Consider the following 14,018-nt stretch of genomic DNA (forward strand, 5'->3'; position numbering starts at 1 on the left):
ATGTACATATATATATGTCAATAAAACCTTGTTCATATTAATCTGCTTCTGTTTATGTGTCTTTACTCACTGACTCAGCTGTAGAGGAAGAACTGACATATGTGAGTGGTGATGTGTGAGCCAGACTTAAGACACCAAAATTTTGTGTCCCAGTGACTGGGATGTGGAATTAGGCACACATTATGGCTGCATGTGCTGACTCCTGAAATCTGTTTTCAGTGTAACGAGTGACAATCAGGAGGAACTAAGGTCCAGAGGAGGGTGAGATGGGGTGACTCACCCTGGCTTCTCTATATGTCTCTCTGTCCCCTCACCACTCTGACCACACTTGAGGCTAGAGAATCCCTGATGTGTGATAAGGAACCACACTTAATGATTGTACTTTTCAAATATGTTGAAATGTCTTTTGGGGCATCTTTTTATTCAATTGAGACTTAAGCCAGTCAACTTCATATATTCTCTTTACACCCAGAAAGGACAGATTTGGCATCCAGGTCCATGTGTCTAGAGAAACAAAGGAAGAGTTCATACCTGCTCTGTAATTATTGAAAATTTAAGTTGACCTCAAATGTACCATGTTGCTTAAAATTAAAGATCCTCTTTAATAACTGGCTTGGCTCTGAGCTAACCCACTAAAATATCAAATCACAAGAGTGACAATTGTGCCCAGTTCTGGCTGGCCCTAGAGTTCTACTGGGCCTCAACCAGGTTTAATAATGGCAAAATTCCTGAGTCTGTGCAGCCTATCTTCCAGTTGGAAGGGAGAACAGAAACCCATGTACATTATCTGGTAGGTTCGCCAGGAATAAATGCTATGGAGATTAAGCAGTATATGGTGAGGTGAGATTGTGGGCAGAGAGGAGCAAGGCTTTCAACATAAACGGTAGACAGGATAAGTCTTACTGGGAAGGTGGAATTTGAACAGTCTAGAGGGAGGCAGATGAGTCAGACATCTGAGGGAAAAGCATTCCAGATCATGGGAATAACCTCTGCAAGGCCCAGAGGAAGGATGCCAGTGTCCTCAGGGAAGAATTAGTAAATAATGTGGCTGGAATAGAGTCAGCAAGTAGGAGGGAGGGAAGGAGGAAAGGAGGACAGAGGAGATGTGTGTAGAATTCCCTGCATCACCATTTATTGACTGAGTGATCACAGTTAATTCAACCTTCAAGTGTTTCAGTGAACTCAGTGCTTTTCCTATGGCCTATTGACCTCTCAAGAGTTTTGGAAGGATAAAATAATGTAGGGAAGTGACTTATAAGCCACTGTTACTGTTCTATACATAAGGATAGATGGATAGACAGGTAGATATAGATAGACAGATACATAGATAGATAGATACATAGACAGATAGAGAGATAGAGAGATAGACAGAGAGAGAGATAGAGATAGATAGATAGAGAGATAGACAGATGGAGAGATAGATAGATAGATGGAGAGATAGACAGATAGATAGATAGACACACAGATAGATAGATACACAGATAGATAGATAGATAGACAGATAGATAGATAGGTAGATATAGATAGAGAGATAGATAGAGAGAGAGATAGACAGAGACATAGATAGAGAGATAGATATAGATAGATACATAGACATACAGATAGATACAGAGATAGAGAGAGAGAGAGGGAGATAGATACATAGATAGATAGATAGATAGATAGATAGATAGATAGATAGATAGAGTTAAGGACTGAATTTCTGTGCCCCTCCCCAACCAAATTCATATGTTGAAACCCTATCCTCTTATGTATGATGAAATTAGGAGGTGGAGCCTTCAGGAGGTAATTAGGTTTAGAAGAGGTCATGAGGGTGAAGCTGCCATGATGTGATTAGCTCTTATAAGAAGAGGAAGATCCACCAGAGCTTTCCCTCTCCACCATGTGAAGAGACAGCAAGAAGGTGGCCCTCTACAAGCCAAAAAAGCAGGACTCACCAGGAACTGGATTTGCCTTGATCTTGGACTTCCCAGACTCCAGAACTGTGTGAAACGTCTGTTGTTCAAGACACTCAGTCTATGATATTTTGTTATAGCAGCCTAAGCAGACTGATACAGATAGGTAAACAGGGAGATAATGATTGATAGATGATAGATAGATAGATAGATAGATAGATAGATATACATACATTCATACTCACTTCAGTGACAGATGGAGATACTGCACATATATGTATGCTTAATGAATTCCTTCTAAAGCTTTCACTTGGCAATTCAAATGGGAGATCCCCTTTTTAAAGGGAGCATAAAAGTGCTTACTTTTATGAAGTACACAGGTGGAAAAATATAACAGCCTAAAAATGCACAGCACTGAGCCTAGTGCAACATTTATGAGATTAGACCTGTAAAAACAAAGAACACCATCACAGAGAGGCTTCCAGACTCCTCCAGGCACCCAGGCGCCTGATTCATTTACTCTAAGTTGTTTGTTACGGTTCCAGAGGATCAAAACTCCCGCTCCCGAACCTTTTCTGTTTTGTTCTTTTTTAGATTCCATATATACGTGTTAGCATATGGTATTTGTTTTTCTCCTTCTGACTTACTTCACTCTGTATGACAGACTCTAGGTCCATCCACCTCACTACAAATAACTCAATTTCATTTCTTTTTATGGTTGAGTAATATTCCATTGTATATATGTGCCACATCTTCTTTATCCATTCATCTGTCGATGGACACTTAGATTGCTTCCATGTCCTGGCTATTATAAATAGAGCTGCAATGAACACTGTGGTACATGACCCTTTTTGAATTATGGTTCTCTCAGGGTATATGCCCAGTAGTGAGATTGCTGGGGCAGGACAGGAATAAAGACGCAGACGTAGAGAATGGACTTGAGGGCACGGGGAGGGGGAAGGGGAAGCTGGGACAAAGTGAGAGAGTGGCATGGACATATATACACTCCCAAATGTAAAATAGATAGCTAGTGGGAAGCAGCCGCATAGCACAGGGAGATCAGCTTAGGGCTTTCTGACCACCTAGAGGGGTGGGATAGGGAGGGTGGGAGGGAGACACAAGAGGGAGGGGATATGGGGATATATGTATATGTGTAGCTGATTCACTTTGTTATAAAGGAGAAACTAACACACCATTGTAAAGCAACTATACTCCAATAAAATGTTAAAATAAAAAACAAACTCCTGCTACCTGGCTTCAGAGAATCTCCTGCCCTTGTAGTCAGAACTGCCTCCCAGAAGCAGGGTTGATATCCAGGTTGCTTCTAATAGTTCCACACCTTCTCTCTGGGGTGCCTGGCAATATTATCAGGGACAATTTTTAATTTTAAAAACTCATACTTCTTGGCTTTTTATTTTTAAAAAATGGCCTTCAAAGCTGATAAGAACGATCCTGATAAGGAAAGCATTTAACAAATGTATGAGAGATTTAAAGATAATTTTGAATTTCATGTTTTGATGCATTTACACAGTTGAAGCTATTTCTAAATAAAGTATTTTTAATGAAAATAATACATGAACATGATAGCAACTCAAATAATACCGAAATTCAACCCGTCTAACCCCAGTTCCCCTCTCCAGAGACAGGTTTTCGCTACTTCAGTGTCACCCCCATAATTCTAAACATTATGTTTATCCTGCTATATCCATTTTAGATCCATTTTAACACCCTAACATGAAGGAGGAAGATAAATCCCTACCCCCACTACTACTTATCACTCTTCTTTTCCAGTACATCATATTCATGTCATTACTCATGCTGCTTCTCTTTTGTAACTTCATGGAGTTTTGCTAGCTTTATTGAAGGGAGAAGTGGTAGCATAGTAGCTAAAAGCACTGGATCTGGACATGGACCACATGGCTTGGAAGCTTTCTTCCTCAGTTAATTAGCTCTGCAATCCTGAGTAATTCATATAACCTTCCTGGGCCTCTGTTTCCTCACCTGTAAACCGAGGAAATGGATGATACCCATCACACGGAGTTGCTCATGACGACGCAGATAATAATAAGGCATTTGCAGCCTTTAGTATCCAACACCCAGAAGCTCTCAAGAAATATTAGCTCTAGTATATAGCTATACTCTCAACTTTCTTATGGTATCAACTTTCCCCCTAATCTCATCATTTTCTTTCTGCCTGAGACTATTTGTGTCCCCACAGCTCTCTGTCTTTCCTCTCCCCTTGTACAGCTCACCTTCTGTCAATACCATGTTTGTTTCATTTGTCTGTGCTGATCACATTTACATTTTCTTATGCAATCACAGCAAAGGGTCCTGTGTTTTATCTACAGGTTGACAATAAGGGTTGAAAACCAAGAAGTTATATTAACTATTTAAGTTTTGCTCAGTCCTGGGGACAAGAGTATGGTAGGACTGTATTTTCTTCTCTCTAGGTATGACGCCCCTACTTCTGTCGTTACTATCAATTATTTAAACTCATGCTATATTTTCGTTTGCTTTTGACTTCAACTATTATCTTCTCCCAAGATTTCATTACTTTTCCTAAAATTTGACCCACCTTCTTCTTTTTTTCTCCCTGAACTATTTCCCCATAATAAATTATTTTTTAAATTTTCAAATTCAATATTGTTTCCTTGGCTGGGTCCCATCCTGTGCCAGAACGCTTGTCCCTCCCCTACTCAGTTTGGAAGCTGTAAGACCAAAGTAAGGATAAGATCTTAAAAGAAAGGGGACCAACTTGCTTTTAGGCTAGGCCGGATGGTGGCCTCAAAGAACGAGTTTGGGAGTGTTCCTTCCTCTGCAATTTTTTGGAAGAGTTTGAGAAGGATAGGTGTTAGCTCTTCTCTAAATGTTTGATAGAATTCACCTGTGAAGCCATCTGGTCCTGCACTTTTGTTTGTTGGAAGATTTTTAATCACAGTTTCAATTTCATTACCTGTGATTGGTCTGTTCATATTTTCTGTTTCTTCCTGGTTCAGTCTTGGAAGGTTATACCTTTCTAAGAATTTGTCCATTTCTTCCAGGTTGTCCATTTTCTTGGCAAAAAGTTGCTTGTAGTAGTCTCTTAGGATGCTTTGTATTTCTGAGGTGTCTTTTGTAACTTCTCCTTTTTCATTTCTGATTTTATTGATTTGAGTCCTCTCCCTCTTTTTCTTGATGAGTCTGGCTAATGGCTTATCAATTTTGTTTATCTTCTCAAAGAACCAGCTTTTACTTTTATTGATCTTTGCTATTGTTTTCTTTGTTTCTATTTCATTTATTTCTGCTCTGATCTTTATGATTTCTTTCCTTCTGCTAACTTTGGGTTTTGTTTGTTCTTCTTTCTCTAGTTTCTTTAGGTGTAAGGTTAGATTGTTTACTTGAGATGTTTCTTGTTTCTTGAGGTAGGCTTGTATAGCTATAAACTTCCCTCTTAGAACTGCTTTTGCTGCATCCCGTAGGTTTTGGATCATCGTATTTTCACTGTCATTTGTCTCTAGGTATTTTTTGATTTCCTCTTTGATTTCTTCAGTGATCTCTTGGTTATTTAGTAACGTTTTGTTTAGCCTCCATGTGTTTGTGTTTTTTACGTTTTTCCCCCTGTAATTCATTTCTAATCTCATAACGTTGTGGTCAGAAAGGATGCTTGATATGATTTCAATTTTCTTAAATTTACTGAGGCTTGATTTGTGACCCAAGATGTGATCTATCCTGGAGGATGTTCTGTGCGCACTTGAGAAGAAAGTGTAATCTGCTGTTTTTGGATGGAATGTCCTATAAATATCAATTAAATCTATCTGGTCTATTGTGTCATTTAAAGCTTCTGTTTCCTTATTTATTTTCATTTTGGATGATCTGTCCATTGGTGTAAGTGAGGTGTTAAAGTCCCCCACTATTATTGTGTTACTGTCGATTTCCTCTGTTATAGCTGTTAGCAGTTGCATTATGTATTGAGGTGCTCCTATGTTGGGTGCATATATATTTATAATTGTTATATCTTCTTCTTGGATTGATTCCTGGATCATTATGTAGTGTCCTTCCTTGTCTCTTGTAACAGTCTTTATTTTAAAGTCTATTTTATCTGATATGAGTATAGCTACTCCAGCTTTCTATTGATTTCCATTTGCATGGAATATCTTTTTCCATCCCCTCACTTTCAGTCTGTATGTGTCCCTAGGTCTGAAGTCAGTCTCTTGTAGACAGCATATATATGGGTCTTGTTTTTGTATCCATTCAGCAAGCCTGTGTCTTTTGGTTGGAGTATTTAATCCATTCATGTTTAAGGTAATTATCGATATGTATGTTCCTATGACCATTTTCTTAATTGTTTTGGGTTTGTTTTTGTAGGTCCTTTTCTTCTCTTGTGTTTCCCACTTAGAGAAGTTCCTTTAGCATTTGTTGTAGAGCTGGTTTGGTGGTGCTGAATTCTCTTAGCTTTTGCTTGTCTGTAAAGCTTTTGATTTCTCCATCGAATGTGAATCAGATCCTTGCCGGGTAGAATAATCTTGGTTGTAGGTTCCTCCCTTTCATCACTTTAAGTATATCATGCCACTCCCTTCTGGCTTGTAGAGTTTCTGCTGAGAAATCAGCTGTTAACCTTATGGGAGTTCCCTTGTATGTCATTTGTCGTTTTTCCCTTGCTACTTTCAATAATTTTTCTATCTTTAATTTTTGCCGATTTGATTACTATGTGTCTCGGCGTGTTTCTCCTTGGGTTTATCCTGTATAGGACTCGCTGCGCTTCCTGGACTTGGGTGGCTATTTCCTTTCCCACGTTAGGGAAGTTTTCGACTATAATCTCTTCAAATATTTTCTCTGGTCCTTTCTCTCTCTCTTCTCTTTCTGGGACCCCTATAATGCAGAATGTTGGTGCATTGAATGTTGTCCCAGAGGTCTCTTAGGCTGTTTGCATTTCTTTTCATTCTTTTTTCTTTAGTCTGTTCCGCAGCAGTGAATTCCACCATTCTGTCTTCCAGGTCACTTATCCATTCTTCTGCCTCAGTTATTCTGCTATTGATTCCTTCTAGTGTAGTTTTCATTTCAGTTATTCTATTGTTCATCTCTGTTTGTTTGTTCTTTATTTTTTTTTAATTAATTATTTATTTTTGGCTGTGTTGGGTCTTCGTTTCTGTGCGAGGGTTTTCTCTAGCTGTGGAAAGTGGGGGCCACTCTTCATCGCGGTGCGCGGGCCTCTCATTATCGTGGCCTCTCTTGTTGCGGAGCACAGGCTCCAGACGCGCAGGCTCAGTAGTTGTGGCTCAAGGGCCCAGTTGCTCCGCGGCATGTGGGATCTTCCCAAACCAGGGCTCGAACCCATGTCCCCTGCATTGGCAGGCAGATTCTCAACCACTGCGCCACCAGGGAAGCCCCCTTGTTTGTTCTTTAATTCTTCTAGGTCTTTGTGAAACATTTCTTGCATCTTCTCGATCTTTGCCTCCATTCTTATTCCGAGGTCCTGGATCATCTTCACTATCATTATTCTGAATTCTTTTTCTGGAAGGTTGCCTATCTCCACTTCGTTTAGTTGTTTTTCTGGGGTTTTATCTTGTTCCTTCATCTGGTATATAGCCCGCTGCCTTTTCATCTTGTCTCTCTTTCTGTGAATGTGGTTTTTGTTCCATAGGCTGCAGGATTATCTCAAAGGTCAGCTTTAAACATTTTGCATCTAAAGTGGCTTTGGATACCTTTGGATAGAAAGTACAGTCTGAGCACTGTCCAGACACTTAGATACCTAAAGGGCATCTAAGATATCAAACCAAAGTCCTGATATTCCCTCAAAAGCTGCTCCTCCCATCAGCCCCCTTCTTCTAAGTGATACCACCCAGTTGCACACATAATCATCAACGACTTGTCTCCTTGTTACTATTTCCTTCATACCTCACATCTAATCTATCTGCAGGTCTTGCTAGCTACACCCTCAAAACACAACCTGAATTCAACCACTTTTCACTTGCTGCAAACTTCCAACCTAACCTAGGCCATAAACATCTCTTATTTGGACCACTGTGATAGTCTCCTAACTGGTCTCCCTGTTTCTCTTCTTTATCCCCCCAAGTCTATTCTCTATACCAGGTCATCTTATTGAGATACTATTTGGATCATGCCATTTCCACTTCAAAACCCTCTACTCGTTTAGAATAATCCACATCTTTATGCTGGCCTTCAAGACCTTACAAGAGCAGAGCCTTGGCTAGCTCCTTGACCTCACGTCATACCACACTCTTCTTCACTCAGTACTCTGCCCAGATTGGCCTCCTTGCTTTTCCTTAAATACTCCACCCACCTACATGCCTGCATACTCATTGCCTCCTTGTCCTGGAATGTGCTTACCCCAGATCTTCCATGGCTTGCTCCTCTCTTCATTCAGGTCTCCGTTCAAATGCCACCTCTCCAGTGAAGCTGTCCCCTAACAAACCTATCCAATGGAGTCCTACCTGCCTCCGCTCACTCTCCTTACATTATGATATTTCTGCACTTCCTACTATCTAAAATTATATTACTTATCTGTTTACTCATTTCTATCTGAACCCCTTCACTAGAATGTAAGCTCCACGAGGGCAAGACTTTTGTCTGTCTGGTCCACTGCTTTATCCCTAGTGCCTAAACCCATATCTGGCACACAGAAGATATTAAAAAAATTACTTGTGAATCTGACAAATGAATAAAGTACTCCTTGCTAGAATTCAGAGGTTGCACAAGAAAGAAAGAATGCTCTTGGTGGAAGCAGGCTTAGTATCTAGGGTCACCTCTATTCAGAGTAGAGATAAGAACAATTTAAAGGTATAACTCACTTTAATTAGTACATTATCTGCTAAAAACATAAGGGAAGTGCAACATTACAAAAGTACAGTTGACACTTGAACAACATGGGTTTGAACCTCGCGGGTCCATTGACACACGGATAGTTTTCTATAAATATGTACTATCGTCCTACACAAGCCAAGGTTGGTTGAATCCACAGATGCGGAACCACTGACTATAAACTTATACCCAGATTTTCAACTGTGTAGGGGTCGGCACCCCTAACCCCACGTTGTTCAAGGGTCAACTGTATATGATGAGGAAAGTGAAACATATTAAGTCTTAAAAACTGTCAACACGTGAACAAATTCTTTTTGTTTTGCTATGTGTTAATGAATTTTTAAAAAGTGACCACATACCAACAAGTGGATTTTTTCTTATATCCAGAACGAGCAGAGTTCTGTTGGTTTCAAGGGCCTTTAGTAAAGCCTTTGCTCCTTCACTGGTGAGGCCGCACTGCTGCAGGTCAAGTGCTTTTGATGAAAGACAAAAGGTCACTTGCTAACTCTACAGATTTAATGTATAGACAACTCTCATTTTCTCATGTGTGGAAGAGTCCTGCACAAGACAAGTCATGGCAGGTTTGTAATTTTGGGTATGGAAAAAAACAGAAACATATACGCACAGACATAATGCATAATCCAATTGAAAAACCTCTTCTTGGATGTGCAATGATAACCCTGGCTTTAGTACCAATAAATCATACAACATATTTTACAATTACAGAACTGAAGAATAACTGTATATAACCTATGAGCAAAAAACATCACAAAATGAATCTCAGTTCATTATTAGCAAGGGTGGCAGTGGCAGTGTAAACCTCACAAGCAAAAACTGGTGGAGCTCAGAAATGCGCTGCATTCTTTTGATCACGATCTTGAGCTCCAAATCACACTTGAAACTAGTTAAAAGGGGAAAACAAAATAGAAGAAATGTAATAACTGTTAGTTTTAGAGCAAAAAAGACGTCTAAGAGGATACAAATAATAACAAATTCAAACAATGTGTGAATAGAGAATACATACTAAAAACCTATCATGAAAGTATGATGGTCAAGAACTCTCTCCATGGGGCTTCCCTGGTGGCTCAGTGGTTGAGAGTCTGCCTGCCAATGCAGGGGACGTGGGTTCGCGCCTTGGTCTGGGAGGATCCCATATGCCGCGGAGCAACTGGGCCCGTGAGCCACAACTACTGAGCCTGCGCGTCTGGAGCCGGTGCCCCGCAGCAAGAGAGGCCGCGACGGCGAAAGGCCCGCGCACTGCAATGAAGAGTGGCCCTGCTTGACGCAACTAGAGAAAGCCCTCGCACAGAAACGAAGACCCAACACAGCCAAAAATAAATAAATAAATAAAATGCTGGCTTAACTCTTAGAGAGTTTCATTATTAAAAAAAAAAAAAAGAACTCTCTCCATAAAAAGTCAGACAAAAACCAGAAAAACTGATCATGAATTCTAGGACTTCTGGGGTTGAACAACCTACTCATTTAAACCAAAGGGATCATCACCAAAGCACAGGTATTAAAAAATATTACATGAAAGGAAACTATCATGAGTCTTTTTTTTAAGTGTTGTGTGGACCATCACATTGAAATAACTGGAGGCTTTCAACACCCCCATGACACACAGAAATAGCAAGTCAGACATACGGATCTGACAGGATATGATACAACCCTTACAAACTCTCACTACAGAAGAATGGACACAGGGTATAATTAACCAAATAGCCAAATTAATACAAACAGCCAGTAAACCTCACCAGTAACTCAATGAATACAAAATAAAACAAAATGTGGTTATTCTCCTATCAGATTAAGCCAAGATTCTGTAAGAAAAGCCTTTAAAATGTGTATACCCTTTTGATCCAACAACACTCTTTCTAAGAATTTAACCAAAAGAAATAGTCAGAGATATAGGTAAGGATATATATCAGAGTACTATTTGTAACTGAAAAACTGGACAAAGCTTATATACAAGAATGGATAAGCTATGTGCACTGTGGCATATTCATATAATGGAACACTGAACAGTCACAAAAAATGATGCAGGAGATGCAAATTGACTGACTTGCTAAAATGCTCATACTAAATTAACTGAAAAAAGTTATAAAATTTGGAGTAATCCTACTTGCATAGAAAATGGAGAGGTACTCATTTTTGTAGTTTTACAGTTTTTTACAAGTGCTACAAGCCAGTGTTTGTGAGAGGTAGGCTTCACATCCACTGTTGGCGTGGACTACAAATTGGCATAGCATTTCTGGATGGTAATTTGGCAATGTGTATCAACAGTCTTAAAAATATGTCACACTCAGGTCATTCCAATTCTTAGTTCCTTATTCTACAGAAGTAATCCCGATGGACACAGAGATGTATACACAACGTATTCACAATGTTTCTGACAGGGAAAAACAAACTGTCTAAATCTAATGGCAAAGAATTGATTACACTATGGGACATCAGTATGATGGAATACTACATGATATATAATTAAATGAAAAAAGCAGGACTATGAAATACCAAGTATACTACAATTTTATTTTTGTTATCCCTAAGTGTACAGAATATATTCATAGAAAAAAAAAAAGACTGAAAGTATATACACCAAAATGAACAGTGATTATGTCTGGGTATTAAGATTACAGGTAATTGTTCTCTTGTAACTCTGCATTTTCTATAAAGAATATATGCAACTCATAGAGGAAGTTTACAAGCAAAATAAAACCTATCAGAAAAATGAGGCTTTAAAAAAAATCCTATCACAACACTATCATGCCAAAAGCTAAGCATATATCATATTAAAAATTCCATATTTTCAATTTTAGAATTTACCTCTAAGCCACAAATCCTCACTAAGAGATTCTGCCAAAGCACTTGCACCCAGGTCACCAATGAGCGTGTGGCCGTTCAGAGTGATGCGCCTCAAGCCAGCCATACAGTCAAGATCAGGTCTCCTGGAGCGAAGACTCTCAGCCCAGGTTTCTTCATGCCTTCCGGTAGTCTGATACTTCAAAGATTTAAAGGGATGAAATTACGATGCTTGAAGAAGGAAACAGGGTGTGCCTACTGAGTATGGCTTACTGTGTCAGACATTTACACACACACATATCAAGCATATATGCCAGGAGAATCAACCTGAGAAATTAAACAGTCACTGCTGCTTTACGAGTCCAGTGACCCAGATTCTACTTGGTCAGTGATTAGATTCCAGCCACTGGATGACCTGCTCTTGAACAGTTATGTCAAGTTGGACAACTCAATTACAGTCTATGAATTATTTTCCTTATCTTCTAAGTCAGGGAATTGGTTCTAAATTCTATCATTGCTGAGGCTCTAAATGTCATCATTCTGTCCTCCAATGGTCTCCAAACACCTGACTGGGCAACCCATAAGAAAACTTTTTAATATGCATCTTATTTTTTAACAAATTATATACATGAAGTTCTCTATACATATAATGTATGTACATTATAAACTACACAGATAGTGTTTAAATGATACAAAGCTAAACAGGTTCTAATATGTTCTTTTCCTAACTCCTAAGGCATCATTTTATTTATGTTTTAAAACTATTTATTTGTTTGTTTGTTTGTTTGTTTGGCTGTGCCGGGTCTTTAGTTGCAGCATGCCGGATATTTTAGTTGTGGCATGTGGGCTCTTAGTTACGACAGGCACGTGGGATCTAGTTCCTTGAGCAGGGATCGAACCCAGGCCCCCTGCATTGGGAGCGCAGAGCCTTAACTGCTGGACCACCAAGGAAGTCCCAGGCATTATTTTAAAAACTATATTTACAAAATGGATCTCACATGCTCCCTACGGTACGCACACAAACTTTAGAGGCCTGGACTAGGCACAGCCAGTTGGATGCGCCTTGGGAAAATAGTGGTTTGACATTTAACCACAAGTATTGTCTTAAAGACATTCAATTCTTTATATTCATAAAATAAAGTTTGGTAACAGGGAACACTGACTTTAAATGAAAAAAGTCTTATTACATTCTTGAAAAAAATAAAAGACTCAAAGTGCCTTTGACACTCTAAAACGAAAATCATTAGGGTCATTTTTCTATTAACAATACCTTATAAAAGCTCCAAGCAGAAATAACAGCAATCACTTACACAGTGCTTAGTATGCGCCAGGCACTATTTATACAGATGAGTTCATTTAAACCTCATAATGAGGCACAGAGGTTAAGTGATTTGTCCATGGTCACTTGCTATGAAATGGGAGAAAGGGAATTTGAACCTAGGCCATTTGGCTTAGGCACCCAAGTTCTTGACTGTTTTCAACCACAGGGGTCAATGGACTTGCCCTGTAGAGGCTCAAAGAATTTTTCAATTTTTCAAATCTAAACTTAAACATTTCCAGCTTTGTGGGCTATACAGTTTCTGTTGCAACTACTCAACCCCACTGGCGTAGGGTGAAAGTAGCCATAGCTATCAGGTAAACAATGGGTGCGACTATGTTCCAAAGTAACTTTCTTTACCAGGCGACGGGCTGGATCTGGCCCACCAGCCATAGTTTACCTACCCTTGATCTGCACCATCAAACTATTCAGAAGGCTTCATGTCAAATTATTAAATAACTTTAGGCCTAAATACAGGAATTATAACCACTGTAAAGTTGTTCAGGCATTATTTTTAAAACTGTATTTACAAATTGCTGATGTAGTGATTTTTATTAGTTTATAAACTACAGCAGCTAGTAAACACTTGATTCAGTTAAGTCTTGAAGACCATAATGGCATAGTTTTTTCACAGTATCACAATCAATGTGTTCAGTAACTAAAAATACATTAAAATATTATTATATATTAAATCTCTTATTTCTAAAATTAAGTGGACTATCTTTACTACATGGCAGAATCCCAAACTGAAAACTGGTCATATTCTTTCAACAAAACGAAAGCTGCACTCACACGTATCAAAAGACAAAAATTAAATGCCATCTGTATCAATATATTAATGTGCTTCAATCACATATGTTTTCATGAAAGTTCAAACATAAAAAAATCACCTTTAAGATCTTGGCCATGTGATCTGCTCCCTGCCATGTCAGATGACACCCCGTGAAGTTTACTGTCTTAAGAGTGGTAGAGTTCCTAACACCTTGACAAATAACTGAAAGAAAGAAAAAAAACCACACACACAATAAGATGAAGAGCCTATACATTTGTTAATCTTGACTTATTTGCTTTTCTTGAGTCAAGTGGAGGTTTATAGCCACATTCTTAAAATCATTAACTACAATCTTCCCAAACAGGTAATTGACGAACAGATGCATTCGAAAACTTGTCAGTAACAATGTGTTATTCCAGTTTACAGCAGCAGTTTA

This window comes from Balaenoptera acutorostrata, chromosome 9 (assembly GCF_949987535.1).
Source record: "Balaenoptera acutorostrata chromosome 9, mBalAcu1.1, whole genome shotgun sequence".
NCBI lineage: Eukaryota > Metazoa > Chordata > Mammalia > Artiodactyla > Balaenopteridae > Balaenoptera > Balaenoptera acutorostrata.